Source organism: Pelodiscus sinensis, chromosome 26 (genome assembly GCF_049634645.1).
Source record: "Pelodiscus sinensis isolate JC-2024 chromosome 26, ASM4963464v1, whole genome shotgun sequence".
Taxonomy (NCBI): Eukaryota; Metazoa; Chordata; order Testudines; family Trionychidae; genus Pelodiscus; species Pelodiscus sinensis.
This window is the reverse complement of record NC_134736.1, coordinates 20,996,939-21,016,159: the sequence shown is the minus strand read 5'-3', so window position 1 is coordinate 21,016,159 and position 19,221 is coordinate 20,996,939. Positions and strand designations below refer to the sequence as shown.

The following is a 19,221-nucleotide window of genomic DNA, read 5'->3' as shown; positions in this document are numbered from 1 at the left end:
TCAGCAACACTCACAGGCCCCACAGGAGGAGGCTGGTTTGCTGCTTCACCCTACGGCCCAGCAATGAGCCCACAGACTCCCCCTGTGCTCTGGAAGCCAGGTTTGCCATGTGAATTGTGTGGGGGCAGGTAACATCAGGCCTGGGCACTGGGATTATTTACCAGTTTCCCTGGGGGCCCTGCTGTTTTCACAGCACAAATATCTTTCCCATCACCCCTTAGTCGTCCCTTTCCCAAGCTGAGAAGAAGAAGTTCCATGAACTCCTGGGAGCTGCTGTTCCAAAGAAGAGGCATTTCCTGTGGAGAAGATGGCCAAGACCAATCCCCTACACAGAGCCCCAGAAAATACCAATGGACACTGGGCACTTCTAAAGCTCCCTCTCGGGCAGCGCTACGGAATGGATCCGGCTGGCCATCGGGCTGACTAACCCATCAACAGACGAGTCCCCGTGAGACTTCTCAGCCCAAGTGCAGAGACTGTGGAGTCTCCCACTCCCAGCCCAGGGGAAGAGGGGCAGCACCCTGAGGAGGCGGGTCCCGAGCAGCAGAGACCTTTAAAGGGAACGGAGACGTAAGGTCAGAAGAAAGGAGAACAAGTCACCTCTTCCCAGGTGAGATGTGGTGAGAAATTACCAGATCCGGTGTAAGCCGAGCTCCAAGGGCTGGATCCTGCCTGGTGGCTCTTTGCAGGGCCTGGCTTGAGAAGAGCCAAGGAGCCGTGTGTGTCCAGGAGAAAGGGGGCAGAAGGAACGTGGATAAAGGAGCAGGGTGGGGGAGCAGGAACAAAGCAAGCTGGGGGTGCTGGGTGAGAAGAAAGCCAGGGGAATGGGGTGGCTGGGGTCTGGGCATGAGACAGGACATTATGTGGCTTTGTGTCCACTTGCACCAAAGGTGACAGCCACACTGCCCCGAAGGTGCACAGCCACAGTAGTGGCACTTCCAGGGTGGGCCCTGGACTGCGTGGCTGCAATGACCTGGTCTCAGGCAAGGCACCACTGAGAAGTCTCAGCCCCCCCCCTCCACGTTCTCCTATTTCAGCCTAACCTGCTGAGCTGTCTCCCACAAGCTCCTGAAAGCCAGCACACATGCTGATGAACTCTGCACCAGGTGGCAGGTCCTGGAACTGCCTTATGGGCACCCAGGGGAACCGCAATAAGAGAAGACCCTGTGTTTCTGCCTGGCTTTGAACCAGGGTCCTTTTGTGTGTTAAGCAAATGCGATAACCACTACACCACAGAAACACACTTAGCAGTGGTTTCTGCTGCTGCACTTAAACTTGAGCAAATATTCGGTTGCTAACCCTTTGGTCAACAGAGATTGCTGCAGGGCAAAGGAATTCTCTGATGTCAATTTTGTGCCCTCAGGAAAGGACCAAACTGAAAGAGGCCGGGCCCCCACCTGGGGACTCCAAACTAACCCCTGAGACCAAGGGGTTTACAAGCCAGAGAATCAAAGTTTGCTCCTTTTCTCCCTCCCACAACCCTGCAGAACTTCAAAGGCAACTCTACGGTTCCAGCAGCTGGGGGGATGTGCATGTTAGAGCCTCTGCCCACTGAGCTGTCGCCTTCTGTGCCCAGGGAGCCAGACACCGCCAGGGTGGGAAGGCAGGAGGGAAATGGGGAATGGCAAAAATTTGTGAGACAATGGTGTTGTCTGGGACCGTACATAGAACAGTTTAGAGCTGGCTAAAGCACTTGACTAATAAACAGCCTTCGCTCACATTTACTTATGCCCTTCTGGGACACAGAAGAGGCCTCCCCTGGCCACCCATGGAACTGCTGGTTCAGGAAAAGGCTGATTGAGGAGGAGTGTTGGGAAGAAGAAAACCACAAGCCCCAAGAGGTTTCTCCCCCCCCCCCCCCGGTGAGAAGCTCCTCCTGACACGCACAGACCCTGACTCTCCATGGCTGCAGGAGGTGAAGAGGTTGCACCCTCAGGCTCTCTTGGCCCTGACCCACTCAGGAAACTACAAGGGTGTGTGGCGCTAGCTCTCCTGTCCCAGCAATTGCAGTCAGAGCCCTGCCTTGCCAGCACCAGTCACAGCAGCCTCTGCACCCGCTCCAGGCTTGTGGTTTCCTTCTCCCTAACAAACCTCCCCAATGAGCCTTTTCCTGAACCAGCAGTTCCATGGGTGGCCAGGGGAGGCCTTTCCTGTGTCTTAGAAAGGCACCACTGGGACTCAAACCCAGGATGTCCTGTTTACAAGGCAGGTGCTTTTGCCAACTGAGCCATAGTGCCCTCCTACAAAGTCTTTTTAAAATGGCTCTTTATGTTTCCAGACAACACTTTTGACTCCCAAAGTGCAGCCCTTCCCCATTCCCCACAGCCATCAAGCCCAGGAGGTGTCTGGCCCCCTGGGCACAGAAAGCTACAGCTCAGTGGGCAGGGGACTTTGGCTTCCTTGCCCATGGGATGCTGTTGCAGGAAGGGCTGCTCAGCAGGGACGGGGTTCACCTGTTGAGGAAGGGAAGAGTATTTGGGTGCAGACTGGCTCACCTAGTGAGGAGGCTTTAAACTAGGTTTGATGGGGGCAAGTGCCCAAAGCCCAGAGGTAAGTGAACAACATGGACACCTGGGGGATGGGCCAGAAATGGGAGAGAGCAGGGGCTGTAACTGCAGAGATAAAGGAGGGACGCGGGACCACTGGGAAGCAAAATCTAATCTGTGTCTTAGATGCTGGTACAGACACACAGGACTATGGGTAATAAGCAGGAAGAAGTTGGTATCACAGGGACGTGGTGGGATAATACACTTTATTGATATATTGGCACAGAAGGGTAAAGCTTGCTTGGGAAGGACTGGCAGGAAAAAGGGAGGAGGAGTTTCCTTCGATATGAAACATGCGAACACTTGTCCTGAGGCAGAGATGGACACAGGAGACAGACTTCTCAGGACTCTCTGGGTGAGGTTAAACGGGTAAAACCCCAGGGTGATGTCACACTAGGCATCTATTCCAGACACCTCCCCAGGCAGAAGAGGTGCCTGAGGCTTTTTAAACAATTAACAAGATCATCCAAAGCGCAGCTGGTTTCACACACACTCAGCCTCACCCACAGCTGGGAGGCAGTTTGCAGGGAGCTGAAAAGAAACAGAAGAGGGGAAACTGGAGCCTGGCAGAACCAAGTCTTGGGATTCTTCTGTGTCCAGATGTGCTAAGCAGCTGGCAGCCAAGCTCCCAAGTGCTGGTCTGTTCCCGCCCTCCCCAGGCAGGTGAATCCCCTCCACTGGGTGTTACAGGCTGGACTTTGCCTGCCTGACTTTTAGCCAGGGAACTGCTCCCTGTGAGGCAAATGTGACACCCCCTGCACTGCAGAAACCTGCCCATTGCCTTATGGGAAGAGAAGAAGCCCTTGGAAACAGCCCCTGGCTGGCTCTGCCTGTGGAAAAGAAAGAGCAAATCTTTACCACTGGAGAACGTGGGCATTGATTCCACTGCCTCTCACATGTGAAGTGAGCACTCAGTGCCCACGTTCTCCCACTGCAGCTTAGTTCTCATCCCTTATTTTCACTGTCAGGAGCTCAGTGGCCCCCCTCCCTCTTCCTACCTGCTCTCCCAAAAGAGACAGACCTGGCTCCCCTTTCCTTTCCTTTCCCCCTGCAATTGCCATTCTGCAAAGCAGAGAGTCATAGAATTGTAGAACCGTAGAGCTGGAAGAGACCTCAGAAGGCCATCAAGTCCAGCCCCTGTTCTAGAGAGTGGAGATCTCAAATTCAGCACTCTCTGTGGTGCAATGGAAAACATGTTGGACTTTTAAGCTACAATAGTTAAAGTGAACCCACCAAGACATTTGAAGATTGTGGGTTCAAGTCCCACGAGTGTCACTTTAGCTGCTTTCTCATTTCCAGGGCAGTTTTTACAGACCAGGCAATCCTTAGGGTGACACTGGGGTGGAATGAGTCCAGACAGTTCCCAGCAGACCCCAGTGAGGGCGGAGTGAAGGGCTGGTTCTTGGGGTTGGGTTTGGGGGTTGTTCTGAAAGGCTGCAGGTGCCGTTAGACCATTTTGTCCCTCCCTGTCTCTACTAGTGCTGAGCAACACTCAGGCTGTGTCTACACTGCACTGCTCTTCTGGAAAACCTACGCACATTTCAAAACTCAATTTGTGCAACTTTTTCTGCTGCTTTTTTTGGAAGAGGCTTTTCCGACATTTGGCTTGTGGACACTGGGCAAGTCACACAAGGGAGGCAGCAGGCAGAGCCAGCCCAATGCACCAGCCTCCGAGGGCAGAGGAGGCCAAACCACAAGCCTCCAGCAGCTGCCTGGCCTGATTCATCTCCCCTTCCCAGACTGGCACCAAGGGGCATTATCAGCTAACATCACCTTTCTCTGTCACGTGGGAGGTGGGCTCATCCCAGGCATAGGCTGGTCAGCAGCAGCTGCACTTACCTGGGCACTAGCAATAAGAGAAGATGTTGTGTTTCTGAACCAGGGACCTTTTGTGTGTTATGCAAACATGCTAATCACTACACCACAGAAACACACTTTGGTGCTGGTGGAACTGGGATGACTGTTCTGTTCCTAGCTCTTTCTAAAAGGGGACTGCACCTTGTGAACACTCCACCTCTTGTTCTCAGGGAAGCCACTAACCCGAGCTGCCAGCTCCTCATTTCCTCACCAGCCCCTTGAGATTTGTAGCTCAAAGCTGGAGCTGCTGTGGCAGGAGGTGAAGCTACAGAAGCTGACAGGGGACAGTCAGCTGGCAGAGGGTTATTTTTTCCCCTCGCTGGGCTGATGTGGCTAGAACTGAGGAGAAGAAAATCCTCTTCCCTTCAACTCAGAAGATGGAAATTGCAGTTTGTTCTCTCTCTGGTTCTACTAAAGCTGGACCCCAGGACTAGACTTTTTCTTTCTAAAACCCTGGTGAAAGCTGAGAGTGAATTGCTTGCAGACTGAAAATGTGAGTTAAAGAAGGGGATCACCCAGATGGGGCTTGAGCCCATGACCCTGAGATTAAAAGCCTTATGTTGTTTTGTTAACTGAGCTACCCAGACTGGCTACACCAAGTCTTTTCATGCCCCTATGACAGGGTAGCAGGAGCCAAGTGCTCTCAACTTCTTGACTTGGCTCTTTCTTGCCTCCAGTGGGGAGTTCTGGTCTGTGGGGAGGTTTGAGCTCAAATCCCCCTCCTGACACACCCACTTCTTTCCCCACAAGGAACGGCCCCATTTCCATCTCTCCACTGACAGGAGAAGGGGCCGGTTTTAAGATTTCTTGCGCAAGAACCCGCCAGTGTAGACCTAGTCCTGCAGTCAGAGCTCAAAGACTGTACCAAGTGGCCAGGAATGACATCCCTTGTTTCAGTATTTTTCTTCTATACAATTATCAAGCTATATTTAGCTAAGCTGTTTGTGAGTAACTGGCGGGTACCACAGTAGCCCACATCCGCACAAGCACAAACGACCTCACTAGTGGCGCACATTATGAAACTCACTCCGCCCATGGATGGAAAATCTCAGAGGGAACACGGCCCCCCGCCCATCTTCTTCCCTGCATTGGCAGCCACAGTCCCTTTCAGCCACTGGGACACACCGGGAAGAGAGGCAGGAATGGGGCCAAGTGCAAGTCAGGCTGAGGGAGGCAGGCAAAGCTCATCTTGCCTTGCAGGTCCACTGGCAGCAGCATCTCTCTTGTATTCTGCTGAGAGAAAAATATGCCTGAGAGAAACATGGGCCTCAGAAAGCTTGCAGCAGTTGCCAAAGTAGCTCAGGTGGGAGAGCATTAGACTGAAGATCTAAAGGTCCCTGGTTCAATCCCGGGCTTTGGCAGAAGCCTTAGTCCATGCGGCTTAGTCTCTTTTGGCATCTCTCCATCTCTGGCAGGCCAATATCTGCAGTCAGAGTTCAAAGGCTGTATCAAGAGGCCGGGAACGACATAATAAAGTTGATGATATTTCAGGATTAGAAATGGGAGAGGGGATTTCATGTCACCTCAGAGATTGTTGACACAGTAGAACAGGGCTCTTGGCTTCAGCTGCTCCCAGCCTTGTGTCTCTGTTTTTAATTCCATGCCCCCAGAAATGAACAGTAACAGAGCCTGCCTCGGACTAAATCTGAGGCTTCCCCATACTGAGGACACGCTATTTCTATTTTCTTAGACTGGAAGTTATTATGTTGATTTAAGCAATTTCAAAATAGTTTCCAAGTATACACATGCCCTTATAGTCCTGGTCTTCACAACATCCTCTGGCAAGGAGTTCCACAGGTTGACTGTGCGTTGTGTGAAGAAATTGTTCCTTTTGTTTGTTTTCAACCTGCTAATATCATGGCGCATCCTTAGTTCTTCTATTATGGGAACAAGAAAAATACCTTTGCTTATTTACAATCTCAAAACAGCCATGATTTATAGACCTCTATTTTATTTCCACTCTGTCTCCATCTTTCTAAGATGAAAAGTCCCAATCTCTCTTCATGTGGCAGCTGATCCAAACCTTTCATCATTTTTGTTGTGCTTCTCTGAAGTTTCCAATGCCAAGGTATGGGTTTTTTGGTGGGGGCGGGAAGGGGGGGGGTAAGGCAACCACATTTCCAGTCAGTGCTCAAGTTGTGGGCACAGCACGAATTTACAGAGATGTAATATGATAGTCACTGTCTTATTGTCAAGGCCTTTAAAAATAATTTCTAACATCCCATTTGTGGCTCTACATGGAGTGGATGTTTTCAGAGAGCTCTCCAGCTGTGACTTGTTGTAGGCAGATTTGTTTCCATTTAGTATGTGTGTTACTAATTGTTTATACTAATTATACGGGTTAATTGCCAGACTCAGAGCTCACAGCAATTTTCCATGAAAAGGTGTTTTCCCCTCCCCATCATGGTGCTGGAACAAGAGCTAGTAACAGAATAGTTAGCCAAGCTTAAGCACGTTTGTGGCTTTCTGTGGTGTAGTGGGTACGATGTTTGTCTAACATGCAAAAGGTCCTTGGGTCACAGCCAGGCACAAACAGAGTGTCTGCTTTCATTGCAGCTCCCCTTGGTGACCAGGAAAGCGCAGCTCCTGCTGCCCAATCTGTGCCTGGGAGGCTAGGTATGGGGTCAGCTCTTCCTGCTGGCCCAAGGAGGAAGCAAGGCAGGAATGGAAGCCAAGCTGAGGGAGGCAGACCAGAAGCTCTGGGAGTCAGTGGTTGAGGAGAGTCCCCCCCCCCCCCCCCACTGCCCCTTGTTCTGCCAAATCCTGTGGGGTGGGGCTGGCTGTGGGGAGGCAGAGTCCTGTGTCTGTCTCAGGGCGTCCCAGGGATGCTCCTTGCTGCCCAGGAGAAGAAGGGGGCTCTGGGTGGAAGGAAACAAGCAAAGCTGGTCCCAGTGGGCATGAGCTGGTGCTCCAGCTGAGGGAGTGGTGGTTGGTGCAGGTCCCATGGTGTAAGGAACAGCCCTTAGGCCTGGGGAGTCCTGCAAGCTGAGCTCAAATCTCATTGGGACCTGCCACTGTTTGGCTGCAGAACCCTCCCACTTCCACTGCTTTGTTTTCCTTCCCCTTAGGTTCAGGAGACGGTTTCTTACCTCACGCTGGGTGTCTGCTGCTCAGTGGGTGGCTGGGATGTGCTGGGACCCTGGGCTTGCAGGATGCTGAGGTTTCATGTTTCTTGCTGCTGCCCCTGATGCCCTCTTGTTTGGTCCCAGCAGGTGCCAGGCTCTGCCTCTTGCCCCCGTGGTGCTCAAGGGAATGCGCATCAGGCCAGGCTGACTGGCCAAGGAACAGCAGGAGCCCTGTCCCAGGAGGGGAAGGAGGGGCCAGTGTGTGTGAGGGCGTCACCCAGACAGGCAGCCCCAGGCTGGGAGGACAGAGCTGCCCCACATCTCTAGCGCTCCTGAGGCCCAGGGGGTCCCAGCACAGACACAAGAGCAGCAGCCTTGGCCAATGGCCCCAGGTTTGCAGGGACCGTCCCTGGCTCCCCGCTCAGACTGGCCAGGGGAGCACGTTGGTGCCAACAAATTGCTCATGTGGCGCCATGTTCCAGCCAGGCCGACAGGGAGCGTTTCTTGTGGTGCCACCTGATGCCCATGAATGTGGCTGTTGCACCCGCCCCCCTGCTTTTCCCCTGGCCCCCGTGGGGTTGACAGGAAAGAGACCCAGAGCCAGGCTAGATCCAGGGGAAAGCAGGAGGCAGAGAAACACCCAGGGCCCAGACGTGCTGTAAAATTAGCCCCCTTGTGCTCGGGGAGCCAGGTTTGCTGTGTCAATTCTGAGAGGCAGGTGAAGTCAGGCCTGGGCACTGGGCTTATTTACCAGTTTCCCTGGCCCCAGGGCACTACGGCACTTGTGGCTGTGATGGCCGAGTGGTTAAGGTGTTAGACTAGAAATCCAATAGGGTTTCCCTGCGCAGGTTCAAATCCTGCTCACAGCGAGGCCTGTGTTTTGGCCACACCCTTAACCTGGGCAACAAGCTGCACAACCCCTGAGCCACTTTCCCCAGTCAATCCCTTTCTGTGACTTTCCGAGAGAGACAGGGGGCATGGTGCCTCTTTATGGGTCCCTGAGCTCTAGGGAAACTCTCAGCTCCTGCAGCCTCTGCCCCTTGCCCAGCACCCCATGGCTCAGCCCTGCCCCTGGGGGCTGCCCTGCTCCAGTGTGTGGTAGGAGTAGAGAGGATGGAGCGTCTGGGCCTGCCCCCAAAGGTCCATCTATTAAGGGCAGAAATGTTGGGGATATGATGTGGGTCACCCCTCCCCAGGCACACAGCCCCCCCGCCCCACCCTGTGTTGGGAGCAAAGGTCTAGCGAAGTATCGTGTGTGTGTGTGGGGGGGGGGGGCGTGTCTTGTTCCTTGCTCTTGCTCTGCCTCTGCCCCCAGGCCTTGGCCAAAGAATTAGTAACAGAATTATTGTCCAAGTTTATGTACAGAAAAAAAAAGTGGTTTAAGCATGTTTCTGTGGGGTAGTGGTTAGCGTGTTTAGTTAATATGCAGAAGGCCTCTGGTTCAAAGCCAGGCAGCTACACTCTTATTGCAGCTTCCCTTAATGCCCAGCTAAGCTCCTGCTGCTTGGCCTGTGCTTGGGATAAGCCCAACTCCCAGGCTGACTGGCCAAGGAACAGCAGGAGCCCTGTCCCAGCAGGGGAAGGAGGGGCCAGCGTGTGTGAGGGCGTCACCCAGACAGGCAGCCCCAGGCTGGGAGGACAGAGCTGCCCCACATCTCTAGCGCTCCTGAGGCCCAGGGGGTCCCAGCACAGACACAAGAGCAGCAGCCTTGGCCAATGGCCCCAGGTTTGCAGGGACCGTCCCTGGCTCCCCGCTCAGACTGGCCAGGGGAGCACGTTGGTGCCAACAAATTGCTCATGTGGCGCCATGTTCCAGCCAGGCCGACAGGGAGCGTTTCTTTTGGTGCCACCTGATGCCCACAAATGTGGCCCTTGTACCCACCCCCCTGCTTTTCCCCTGGCCCCCGTGGGGCTGGCAGGAAAGCGGCCCAGGGCCAGGCAGGAACCAGGGGAAAGCAGGAGGCAGGAAGAGCCTCAGACTGGAGCCCAGATCCCCTTTCCTCCTCTGGGCACCTTGAGCACGGGCGGGAGGGGGGGGGGGCGGGGCTGGTGCTGACAGCTCCAAGGGAAGGCTCAGAAGCCACAGAGCAACCGAGGCAGGGCAAGAGGGGGGCAGGCCAGGCCTACGTATGGATGCAGAGCCCTCTGGCTGCCAAACGCTGAGCGAAGGCCCCACCCACCAGATAGCGGGCGGCTGCTGATGCTCTGAGACCAGTGTGAGAAGGGGGCAGGAAAGCAGGGCCAGGCCCCCTCACCCCTGCTCCCACAGACCCAGCCTGCTGGGGGGAGGCTCTGGCCACCTCCTTCCCTCCCCTCTCTCTCAGCTCCCTTCTCCTGGGGGCTGAAAGGGACTTGGATCCCGGGCCCAGCCCCCTTCCTCAGGGGGAGGAGAAGATGTCTGTGTCTTGCCCCCATTGTCACCACTCCCCTGATGACTCCAATTCTTGCTGCCTGCAGTGCCCAGGTGAGAGAGGGTCTCTGTCCTCCCACCCTGCTTGAGCTGGTTGCTGGGTTTCTCCTCCTGCTCAGCTGGCTGGCTCCAAGGAGCTCACACGAGACTAGTCAAATATGCCCCCATCAGCACCTCACCCTGAGCCACAGCCCTTGTGCCAGCGCTGGGTGGGCATTAGCCAAGGAAGCAGCAACTCTCAGGAAGGGCTGGGAGGAACAGGGGCGAGTCACAGGAACATGATTTGTCAGGCCCAGCTGTGGCCAAAAAGGGTGAAATGATCATTAAATAAAGGGGAACCTTAGAAAGGATTACCTAGTAACACCTGGCAAAGGCTGGGATTGAACCAGGGACCTTCACTTTAACACTCTCCCAAGTGAGCTACTTTAGCTGACACATTTGGCCTGTAATTCTCCTCAGAAGATGGAAATTGCAGTTGGTTCTCTTTCTGGTTCTACTAAAGCTGGACCCAGGGCTAGACTTTTTCTTTCTAAAACACTGGTGAAAACGGAAAGTCAATTGCTTGCAGGTTGAGAATGTGAGTTAAAGAAGGGCACTGCCCAGCATGGGGCTTGAACCCACAACCCTGAAATTAAGAGTCTCATGCACTTCCAACTGAACTAGGCAGGATGTGTGGGAAAAGCTTCATAATATCCCATCCCAGCATAACAGGAGCCAAGTGTTCTCCACTGCCTGACTCAAGGCTCTTTCTTGCCCCTAATGTGGGGTTCTGGCCTGTGGAGAGGTTTGAACTCGAACCCCACTCCCGACACACCCACTTCTTTCCCCACTAGGAACAGACCCATTTCCATCTCTCCAGGGACAGGAGAAGGGCTCTGGCCTGTTCTCTGCAAAATGCTCAGCCTGTTTCATTTTCTGCAGGAACGAGTGGGATCCATGCGCCCTGTTCCCCAGTGAGAGGTGTGTGTCCTCTCCCCCCCTTTCCACAGACACAGCAGGCCAGGGGGTTGTGCACCTGCAGTGGCCCCTTCCTACTTGGCCTCCCACAAAGCTGGGGTGAAAAGCTGCTAGACCCCAGCCCTCCTGGGCCAAGCCATGGCAGAGGTAGCAGGATTCATTCCCATCTTCTCCTGCCTATACCATAGTACTGAGGGGCCGGCCCCTTTCCTGCTGCCCCAACTCTTAATCCCACAATGCACTTTGTGCAGGGGCCATTGGTCTTTGTGCCAAGGTGCATTGCTGGCAGCCAGGACTCAGGACCCTTCCCCCAATCCTCCCTCTGACCTGCTCACACTGTCTGGCTGCCTCCACCACTGGCTGAGCTCAGGGGCCAGGTGGGTGACCTGCCCTGCAGCTGTGATGGCATCAGGCCCTTCCCACCCGCCTGCTCCATCTGGAGATGAAGCTCCAGTGGCCTCAGACACCCAGCAAGAGGAACAAAACTCTCTTTACTGAACCTCAGTGCATAGAAGCTGAAGCACCTAAACCTTGTAACAAGCAGCTGAGCCCCAGCAGGTCCCACTGAGATTTGAACTCAGATTGCAGAATTCAAAGTCCTGAGTGCTGCCCCTTACACCATGGGACCTTTGGTGTGAAAGTGCCGTGGGCACCTCTGACTCTCAGCTCTCAGGCTGGCCTCTGCTCTCCTGGCTCCCTCCAGCTGCTTCATCTCCCAGGACTCCCTGTAAGAAATGTGTCACTTTCACCCCTGGGAGCAGCTCAGCCATGCAAAGGGGCTGCCTGGGGCAGGACATTAGCCCTGGCGGGCACGGGTGGGTGTGGCTGTGACATCACAAGGGCCTTTTGCAGCCCCTCAGCTTATTGGCTAAAGGAGATTGGGAGCTGATGACCTCACAGAGAGTCCATGACAGTGGCCAGGTGGGACAGGCTGCAGGGCAGGGGCCATCTCAGAGACCCCCCCCCCCCCATGGCTTTGCTACTGGGAGTCTCCTTGAGAGTTGCCCTTGAGGCCTTTTCAGAGCCTTTTCCTTTCCCACGACTAACTGACCTAGATGACAAACGTCGCTGTGGAGAAGGGAAGAGCCTCCAAGAAGGCCTCTGTTAACGCAGCAGGGGAATTAACTCAAGTGGTAGAGTGCTTGCTTCGCATGCGAGATGCAGTGGGATCGATGCCCACATTCTCCAACTTCAGCTCAGCTCTTATACCTTGTTTTCACTGTCAGGGGCTCAGTGGCCTCCTCCCTCTTCCTACCTGCTCTCCCAAAAGAGACAGACCTGGCTCCCCTTCCTTTGCCACCAGCAATTGCCATGCTGCAAAGCAGAGAGTGGAGATATCAGGTTCTGTGGTGCAATGGAAAGCATGTTGGACTTTTAAGCTGCAACAAAATACAGGACTATGTAGCACTTTAAAGACTAACAAGATGGTTTATTAGATGATGAGCTTTCGTGGGCCAGACCCACTTCCTCAGATCAAATAGTGGAAGAAAATTGTCACAACCATATATATCAACGGATACAATTAAAAAAACCGAACACATATGAAAAGGACAAATCAAATTTCAGAACAGAACGGGGATGCGGGGGGGAAGGTAAATGTCTGTGAGCTAATGATATTAGAGGTGATAATTGGGGAAGCTATCTTTGTAATGGGTAAGATAACTAGAGTCTTTGTTAGGACCCCGCCGTAAAGTGTCGAATTTTAGCATGAATGACAGTTCAGAGGATTCCCTTTCAAGTGCAGTTTTAAAAGGCCTAGACTAACATGGCTACTTTTCTATCACTATTTTAAGCTGCAGTGATTCATGTGAGCCCAACTAGACATTCAAAGTTTGTGGGTTCAAGTCCCACGAGTGTCACTTTAGCTGCTTTCTCATTTCCAGGGCGCAGCTTTTACAGAACAGGAAATCCTTAGGGTGAAACTGGGGTGGGCTTGAGTCCAGACAGTTCCCAGCAGACCCCAGTGAGGATGGAGGGAAGGGCTGGTTCTTGCGGTTGGGGCTGGGAGTTGTTCTGAAAGGCTTCAGGTGCCGTTAGATCATTTTATCCCTCCCTGTCTCCTACCAGTGCTGAGCAACACTCAGGCTGTGTCTGCCCTACACTGCTCTTCTGGGAAAAGCTACACACATTTCAAAACCCAATTTGTGCAGCTTTTTCTTCTGCTTTTTTTTTTTTTGGAAGAGGCTTTTCCGACATTTGGCCATTACACTGGGCAAGTCACACAAGGGAGGCAGCAGGCAGAGCCGGCCCAATGCACCAGCCTCCCAGGGCAGGGGAGGCCAAGGCACAAGCAGCTGCCTGGCCTAATTTATCTGGCTTCCCCAGATTGGCACCCAGGGGCATTATCAGCTAAGGTTACCCCCCCTCTGTCACATGAGCATTGGGCTCATCAACAGGCTGGTCAGCAGCAGCTGCAGTTACCTGGGCACCGCAATAAGAGAAGACCCTGTGTTTCTGCCTGGCTTTAAACCAGGGACCTTTTGTGTGTTAGGCAAACGTGATAACCACTACACCACAGAAACACATTTCAAGGGGTGGAACTTGTCTGACTGTTCTGTTCCTGGCTCTTTCTAACACCCCGCTCTGCAGGGGAGGGGATGCTCCTTGTGAACACTCCACCTCTTGTTCTCAGGGAAGCGCCTAATTTCCTCACCAGCCCCTTGAGATTTGTAGCTCAAAGCTGGAGCTGCTGTGGAAGGAAGTGAAGCTACAGAAGCTGACAGGGAACAATCAGTGGGTGGAGGGTTATTTTTTCTCCCCCCTGGGCTGATGTGGTTAGAACGGAGGAGAAGAAAATCCTCTTCCCTTCTCCTTGGTAGATGGAAATTACAGTTGGTTCTCTCTTTGGTTCCACTAAAGCTGGACTCCAGGAGTAGACTTTTTGTTTCTAAAACCCTGGTGAGAACTAAGAGCCAATTGCTCACAGGCTGAAAATGTGAGTTAAGGAAGGGTACCGCCCAGCATGGGGCTTGAACCCATGACCCTGAAATAAAGAGTCTCACGCTCTCCCAACTGAGCTAGCCAGGGTGTGTGGGAAAAAGTTTCTAATATCCCATCTCAGGGGAACAGGAGCCAAGTGTTCTCCACTGCTTGACTCAAGGCTCTTTCTTGCCCCTAATTGGGGCTCTGGTCTGTGGAGAGGTTTGAACTCGAACCCCACTCCCGACACACCCACTTCTTTTCCCACAAGGAACGGCCCCATTTCCATCTCTCCAGGGACAGGAGAAGGGCTCTGGCCCATTCTCTGCAAAATGCTCAGCCTGTTTCATTTTCTGCAGGAACGAGTGGGATCCATGCGCCCTGTTCCCCAGTGAGAGGTATGTGTCCTCTCCCCCCTTTCCACAGACACAGCAGGCCAGGGGGCTATGAGCCTCCAGAGGCCCCTTCCTACTTGGCCTCCCACAAAGCTGGGGTGAAAAGCTGCTAGACCCCAGCCCTCCTGGGCCAAGCCATGGCAGAGGTAGCAGGATTCACTCCTGTCTCCTCCTGCCTCTGCCCTGGTACTGAGGGGCCGGCCCCTTTCCTGCTGCTCCAACTCTTATTCCCACAATGCACTTTGTGCAGGGGCCATTGGTCTTTCTGCCAAGGTGCGTGGCTGGGAGCCAGGACTCAGGACCCTTCCTAAAATATACCAGGTGGGTGACTTGCCCTACATATGTGACAGCATCAGACCCCTCCCACCCGTCTGCTCAGTGTGCAGACCAAGCCCAAGAGTAGCACCTGGGTTGTGTGTTACACAAAAGCCTCTTGCTCCCTGCCCAGTTCCCAACATTGGCTGCTGATGCTAACTTCCAGGGGGGTGTAGGTCAGTGATCGAGTCTTTGAGTGCAGATCAACTGGTCCTTGGCTCAACTCCAAGTGCCCCCTTGGAAAAAATTCCTTCTAGTGTAAACATTTTCCTTTCCAGTTCCATCACACTCTGGCTTTACATTGCTTGAGGTTCTTGACATTAATAAGAACCCTTAATGCAGAGCTACTCAACATTGGGATCCCTGGCAGCCATAATCAAAGGCATTTAACCAGGATGGACAGGGCAGGTGTCCCTACCCGGTGTATTCCAGAAGCTGGGAATGGGCGACGGGAGGGATCATTTAATAACTGTCTGTCCTGAGGATTCCCTCGGGACAATGAAATTGGCTGCTGTTGTGAGACAGGATCCTGGGCTAGTTGGACAACTGGCATGGCCCAGTCTGGCTGTTCTGATGTTTTGTTTGGTTTCTGTTCTTGTCCCCTCTGGGCAAGGGAGAAGGGACCCCTCATCCTGCGAAAGGCTAGTGCAGGTGAGCAAAGAAGCATGTGTCCTGTGTCCTATATTGTATTATTGTAGTAATAAACCTTTAGATGTTAGATGCTAAAGGATTGGCTCAGCGTGATTTGTGGGTAAGATCCAGAGGGTAAATTGACCAGGGATCTGGCTTAAAGGTGAGTTCAAGGGGAAACCTCACAAAGGAGATTCCAGGCAGCCAGGCCATGGGGGTCTCTGAGGTTGCTCTGTGAGGTCACTGCTTCCCAGCCAATGAGCTGAGGTGCTGTAAAAGTTCCTTGTGATGTCACTGCTGCCTGGCAGGCTCATGTCCTGCCCCTGGCCAGCCCCTTGGCATGTGTGAGCTGCTCTCCCTGCCCCCCTCACTCAGGGCTGGTTCTGGGGCTCAAGCAGGGAACATCAGAGGCTGCTCAGGGGGCCACATTGCTAGGCCAGGGGCCCTCCTGTGGGGCTCTGAGTGTTGCTGTCCCTGCTGTACAGACACGGCCATAGAGTCTCAGGAGGCTGCAGCAGTGGGAGACACTTCCCTGGTTTTGGGAGGGAGACGAGATGTCAAAGGCCCATGACTTGGAGCCAGCTGCCTATACCCATGGAAAGCTGATTTTCAGAGGGGTGTGATCAGCCCTTCCTGTGTATCTGGCTTCTTCAAAGGGGCTTCATTAGGAGCTAAAAGTTGAAGAAGGGACATTTAGAAGGGTGAATTTCTTTCCCTGGCAGAGTTTTCTGTGTCCCCCAGTGGCCTAATGGACAAGGCACTGGCCTCCTAAGCCAGGGATTGTGGGTTCAAGTCCCACCTGGGGTGACAGTTTCTCTCAGGGACAAAGCATTTACTCTCCTCCGCTCTCTGAAACAGTTAGCAAGGATGCTGCACAGTTGCTGTCTTCCTCTCTACAGAAGTTGTTCAGACCTGTCACTAGCCAATGCTGGTGTTTAGATTCAGCTTTGAGTGAACACTGGTGTTAGGTGCAGATCTGGGTGTTAAAAGCCCAAGTATTCAAAGTCAGAATGAAGGAGCCTGTTTTGCTCTAGAAGGCCCAGGAGTGACAGACAGAGGACAGAGGGAGGTGCCTGTAGCAGAGCATGGTCTGTCTGGAGACAAAGCAGAGCCTGAGGATGAGAAGGCCCATGAGAGGCAGAGACTCCAGAGGGGCGGGGGTCAGAGGTTAGGTTAGTTATTTGGTCTGGCAAACTGACAGACAATCCCCAGGCCCTGAGCATGGCGCAGGCACAGCCCATGGGGCAGTTTGCCTGGTCGGGCTTGGGGGGTGGAGAAGCCGTGAAGCTCTGTGAGTGGATAAGGTCCCTGGCTGCGCTGAGCTGTGACACCTGCCGTGTGTGTGACTCAAACTGTCCCTGGTGCCCCTTTTGTGTGTCTGTTGCGCTTCCAGCGTCTTTCCTCAGGGATGTTCATCCGGCAAAGACCCCCCCAGGGATCTTGTATCTTCCTTTGTGCAGCTCAGCCACAGACACAGCAGAAGGGGTTTCCTGCAGCCACTGGCCCCAGCCCCTCTCTCCAGGGAACTGCAGCCCCTCGGACCAGGCAGCTGCTGCCAGCATTCAGGAGGCGCCAGCCAAGAAGAAACCGTCTGACACGGTGCTGCCAGGGAGGGGCCTCACTGCTAGTCGCTGTTCCCGTTCCAGGAACAGAGCGAGTTTTGTCCTGGGCACCAATATTGAGGGTGTGTGCACCTGTTTGTGTGTGAGCCCCCCTGGCATCCATTGGCTCCTGCTGAGGGGTGGAGGGTCCCCTGGCCCCATAGCTCCTCCTGGGGAGGGGTGGAGGGATCCCTGGTCTGGTATTTCCTGCTGGGGAGGGTTGGAGGGACGCCAAGCCCTATAGCGGGTCAGAGTCCCCCCTGGCAGGATACAGTTTCAGTTTTTCCCTGGCGGATGCTCCAGACATGAGGGATGCCAGCGCACTGGCCCAGCCCGGGCCGGCAGTGATGGTTTTTACACATGCAGGGAAATTCCCCGGCTTCTCCCCCTCACAGAGCTGCTGCCTCTCCGGGAGGCGGATGAACTGCAGGTGCGGGACAGCAGCCAAGGCACCAAATATCGCTGGGTCTGCAGCCAGTGTTGGGAACTGGGCAGGGAACAGGAGGCTTTTGAGTCACACACGTCTCAGGTAGGACTGTGACTGGTCCAAGCAAGGAATGTGTCTTGGGGCTAGTTTAGTGACACCCCAAGGCCGTGTCTACACAATGGCTGTGTCTAGATTGCATCCCTTTTCTGTCAGAGGTGGGGGAATTAGCTCAAGTGGTAGAGCGCTTGCTTTGCATGTAAGAGGCAGTGGGATTGACACCCCCATTCTCCAGTGATAGATATTTGCTTTTTCCTTGTTTTACAGGCAGAGACAACAAGGGGGCTAAGTGCTTCTAGGGGCCTCTTTGCAAAAGGCAGGGGACTGGTTTCTGCAGTGCAGTGGGTGTCACGTTTGCCGGGCATAGAAAAGTTCCCTGCCTGTAATACCCAGAGGAGGGGATTCACTTGCCTGGGGAGGGCAGGAACACACCAGCACTTGGCTGCCAGCTGTTTGCACATCTGGACACAGAAGTATCCTGAGCCTTGGTTCTACCAGCCAGTTTCTTTTCAATTCACTGCAAACTGCGTCCCAGCTGTAGGTGACGCTGAATTCACCTGCCTGGGGAGGGTGGGAACAGACCAGCACTTGGGAGCTTGGCTGCCAGCTGCTTAGCACATCTGGACACAGAAGAATCCCAAGACTTGGTTCTGCCAGGCTCCAGTTTCCCCTCTTCTGTTTCTTTTCAGCTCCCTGCAAACTGCCTCCCAGCTGTGGGTGAGGCTGAGTGTGTGTGAAACCAGCTGCGCTTTGGATGATTTTGTTAATTGTTTAAAAAGCCTCAGGCACCTCTTCTGCCTGGGGAGGTGACTGTAATAGACGCCTAGTGTGACATCCCCTGGGGTTTTACCCCTTTAACCTCACCCAGAGACTCCTGACAAGTCCACTCCTGTGTCCATCTCCACCTCAGGCCAAGTGTTCGCATGTTTCATATCGAAGGAAACTCCTCCTCCCTTTTTCCTGCCAGTCCTTCCCGAGCAAGCTCTACCCTTCTGTGCCAATATACCAATAAAGTGTATTATCCCACCACGTCCCTGTGATACCAACTTCTTCCTGCTTATTACCCATAGTCCTGTGTGTCTGTACCAGCATCTAAGACACAGATTAGATTTTGCTTCCCAGTGGTCCCGCGTCCCTCCTTTATCTCTGCAGTTACAGCCCCTGCTCTCTCCCATTTCTGGCCCATCCCCCAGGTGTCCATGTTGTTCACTTACCTGTGGGCTTTGAGCATCTGCCCCCATCAAACCTAGTTTAAAGCCTCCTCACTAGGTTAGCCAGTCTGCACCCAAATACTCTTCCCTTCCTCGACAGGTGAACCCCGTCCCTGCTGAGCAGCCCTCCCTGCAACAGCATCCCATGGGCAAGGAAGCCAAAGCCCCCTGCCCATGGAGCTGTAGCTTTCTGTTCCCAGGGGGCCAGACACCGCTTGGGCTCAATGGATGGAGGGAAGTGGGGAACGGCTGCACTTTGGGAGTCAAAAGTGTTGGTTAGGTCCAATAATGGTATCAGCATGCCAAGTGAGTTATAAGATCAAGAACACATATTCCTGCGCATCCAGTAATATAATCTATGCTATCATGTGCCGAAAGTGTCCGTCTGCTATGTACATTGGACAAACATCTCAGACACTTCGCCAAAGGATTAATGCCCACAAAACAGATATCAGACAAGATCACAAAGAGAAAACAGTTTCTTGCCATTTTAACCAGAAAGGACACTCTCTCAATGACTTAACCACCTGCATTCTGCTACAAAGACCTTTCACATCTGCACTTGAAAGGGAATCCTCTGAACTGTCATTCATGTTAAAATTCGACACTTTACAAAAAGGACTTAACAAACATTTGAACTATCTCACCAATTACCAAGACAGTTTCCCCAATTATCACCTCTAATACCATTAACTCACAAACATCCCACTCTCCCTACCTCTAATACCATCAATTCACAGACACTTACCTTCCTTCCTTCCCCCACCCTCCGCCCTGCATCCTCCTCCTGTTCTGCAATGTGATTTGTCCTTTTCATATGTGTTCATTTTT

The 19,221-nt window shown here is 53.4% G+C and overlaps 7 non-coding genes across 7 annotated transcripts; 3 read left to right on the top strand and 4 right to left on the bottom strand.

Moving 5' to 3' along the window:
- Positions 1-1,167: 1,167 nt before the first annotated feature.
- On the bottom strand, positions 1,168-1,240 carry TRNAV-AAC (transfer RNA valine (anticodon AAC)). The gene has a single exon. It is a non-coding gene; the product is annotated as a tRNA-Val (tRNA).
- Positions 1,241-2,163: 923 nt separating this feature from the next.
- TRNAT-UGU (transfer RNA threonine (anticodon UGU)) lies at positions 2,164-2,237 on the bottom strand. Its single transcript has one exon. It is a non-coding gene; the product is annotated as a tRNA-Thr (tRNA).
- A 3,454-nt stretch (positions 2,238-5,691) lies between these two features.
- Positions 5,692-5,764, top strand: TRNAF-GAA (transfer RNA phenylalanine (anticodon GAA)). Its single transcript has one exon. It is a non-coding gene; the product is annotated as a tRNA-Phe (tRNA).
- A 2,491-nt stretch (positions 5,765-8,255) lies between these two features.
- On the top strand, positions 8,256-8,337 carry TRNAS-AGA (transfer RNA serine (anticodon AGA)). Its single transcript has one exon. It is a non-coding gene; the product is annotated as a tRNA-Ser (tRNA).
- Positions 8,338-13,284: 4,947 nt separating this feature from the next.
- On the bottom strand, positions 13,285-13,357 carry TRNAV-AAC (transfer RNA valine (anticodon AAC)). Its single transcript has one exon. It is a non-coding gene; the product is annotated as a tRNA-Val (tRNA).
- A 432-nt stretch (positions 13,358-13,789) lies between these two features.
- Positions 13,790-13,862, bottom strand: TRNAK-CUU (transfer RNA lysine (anticodon CUU)). The gene has a single exon. It is a non-coding gene; the product is annotated as a tRNA-Lys (tRNA).
- A 1,966-nt stretch (positions 13,863-15,828) lies between these two features.
- TRNAR-CCU (transfer RNA arginine (anticodon CCU)) lies at positions 15,829-15,902 on the top strand. The gene has a single exon. It is a non-coding gene; the product is annotated as a tRNA-Arg (tRNA).
- Positions 15,903-19,221: the final 3,319 nt, after the last annotated feature.